The sequence below is a fragment of the Arachis duranensis genome, chromosome 10 (assembly GCF_000817695.3).
Source record: "Arachis duranensis cultivar V14167 chromosome 10, aradu.V14167.gnm2.J7QH, whole genome shotgun sequence".
Lineage (NCBI taxonomy): Eukaryota > Viridiplantae > Streptophyta > Magnoliopsida > Fabales > Fabaceae > Arachis > Arachis duranensis.
This window is the reverse complement of record NC_029781.3, coordinates 23,318,026-23,320,801: the sequence shown is the minus strand read 5'-3', so window position 1 is coordinate 23,320,801 and position 2,776 is coordinate 23,318,026.

Here is a 2,776-nt window from a genome sequence, read left to right as displayed (position 1 = left end):
TTCTGAATGTATGCTTGAACAGTGCATATGTCTTTTGAATTTGTTGTTTAAAGAATGTTAAATTTGTTGGCTCTTGAAAGAATGATGGAAAAGGAGAAATGCTATTGAGGATCTGAAAAATCATCAAATTGATTCTTGAAGCAAGAAAAAGCAGTGAACACAAAAAAAAAGAGAAAAAGAAAAATATATGAAGTTGTGATCCAAGGCAAAAAGAGTGTGCTTAAGAACCCTAGACACCTCTGATTGGGGACTCTAGCAAAGCTGAGTCACAATCTGAAAAGGTTCACCCAATCATGTGTCTGTGGCATGTATGTATCCGGTGGTAATACTAGAAGACAGAGTGCTTTGGGCCACAGCCAAGACTCATAAAGTAGCTATGTTCAAGAATCATCATACTTAACTAGGAGACTCAATAACACTATATGAGTTCTGGGTTCCTATAGATGCCAATCATTCTAAACTTCAAAGGATAAAGTGAGATGCCAAAACTGTTCAGAAGCAAAAAACTACTAGTCCCGCTCATCTAATTGGAGCTAAGTTTCTTTGATATTTTGGAGTCTATAGTATATTCTCTTCTTTTTATTCTATTCTGATTTTCAGTTGCTTGGGGACAAGCAACAATTTAAGTTTGGTGTTGTGATGAGCGGGTATACGCTTTTTGGCATTATTTTTAGTATGTTTTTAGTATATTTTAGTTAGTTTTTGTTATATTTTTATTAGTTTTTAGTTAAAATTCACTTTTCTGGGCTTTACTATGAGTTTGTGTGATTTTCTGTGATTTCAGGTATTTTCTGGCTGAAATTGAGGGACCTGAGCAAAAATCTGATTCAGAGGCTGAAAAGGACTGCAGATGCTGTTAGATTCTGACCTCCCTGCACTCGAAGTGGATTTTCTGGAGTTACAAAAGCCCAATTGGCACGCTCTCAATTGCGTTGGAAAGTAGACATCCTGGGCTTTCCAGCAATGTATAATAGTTTATACTTTGCCCCAGATTTGATGGCCCAAACTGGCGTTGCAAATCAGCTTCAAAATCCCGGTGTTTAACGCCGGAACTGGCACAAAAATTGGAGTTAAACGCCCAAACTGGCATAAAAGCTAGCGTTTAACTCCAGAAAAAGTCTCTACATATGAAAGCTTCAATGCTCAGCCCAAGCACACGCCAAGTGGACCCCGGAAGTGGATTTTTACATCATTTACTCATTTCTGTATACCCTAGGTTACTAGCTCACTATTAATAGGACCTTTTGATATTGTATCTGTACCTTATGACACTTTACACATTTCTCATTGTATCCTCTACAGCATGAGTCTCTAAACCCCATGGTTGGGGGTGAGGAGCTCTGCTGTGTCTAGATGGATTAATGCAATTACTACTGTTTTTCATTCAATCACGCTTGCTTCTATTCTAAGATATCACTTGTTCCTAAACTTGATGAATATGATGATCCGTGACACTCATCATCATTCTCACCTATGAACGTGTGCCTAACAATCACCTCTATTCTACCTTAGATTGAGTAGATATCTCTTGGATTCTTTAATCAGAATCTTCGTGGTATAAGCTAGAACTGACGGCGGCATTCAAGAGAATCCGGAAGGTCTAAACCTTGTCTGTGGTATTTTGAGTAGGATTCAAGGATTGAATGACTGTGACGAGCTTCAAACTCCTGAAGGCTGGGCGTTAGTGACAGACGCAAAAGAATCACTGGATTCTATTCCAACCTGATTGAGAACCGACAGATGATTAGCCGTGCTGTGATAGAGCGCGTTGAAAATTTTCACTGAGAGGATGGGAGGTAGCCATTGACAACAGTGAAACCCTACATACAGCTTGCCATGGAAGAAGCCTTCTGTGCATGAAGAAGAAGACAGTAGGAAAGCAGAGATTCAGAAGATAGAGCATCTCCGAAACCTCAACCTGTTCTCCATTACTGCAAAACAAGTACTTATTTCATGTTCTTTTACTTTTCATAATCAACCCTGATAATTATTGATATCCTGACTAAGAGTTACAAGATAACCATAGCTTGCTTCAAGCCGACAATCTCCGTGGGATCGACCCTTACTCACGTAAGGTATTACTTGGACGACTCAGTGCACTTGCTGGTTAGTTGTGCGGAATTACAAAAGTGTGGTTGTAATTTCATGCACCAGACCGGTGGCGTATTAGATGGCCTTGCCGCCTAATCTTTCAAACCTGCATGATGTATTCCATATTTTGCAGCTTTGGAAGTACACTTTTGATGCAACTTATATGATAGACCCTGAATAGTTTCAGCTGAAGATAAATCTGACTTTTCAAGTGACTACGATTAGAATTGATGATGTTAGCACAAAAAACTGTGCAAAAAGAAAGTTTCGTTAGTAAAAGTGGCTTGGAGTCAAGCCGGAATAGAGGAGCATACCTGGAAATTGGAGTCAGATATAAGGGCGGACTATCCACAACTCTTCAAAGGTAATTAAATTTTGAGGGCAAAATTCCTAATTAGGTGGGTAAGATATAAAATCCGGTTAAATTATAATTAATAAATTAATTATGAGTCAATGATATGTAAAATCTGGTTAAATTATAATTAATAAATTCAATTTTGCATTTTTGGTTATATGGGTATTGAAAAATTATGATTTTGATGCTTTGGGGGAATCTCAAGTACAATCTCAAGTGAGAATTTAACTTGAGGTTGAGCGGTAAAAGGTAAGAAAGCCCAATCCCTTGTTATCCTTAATTTTGAATAAGAACCCTAAGATAAATGGTAAATTGATTATGTTGATTTGA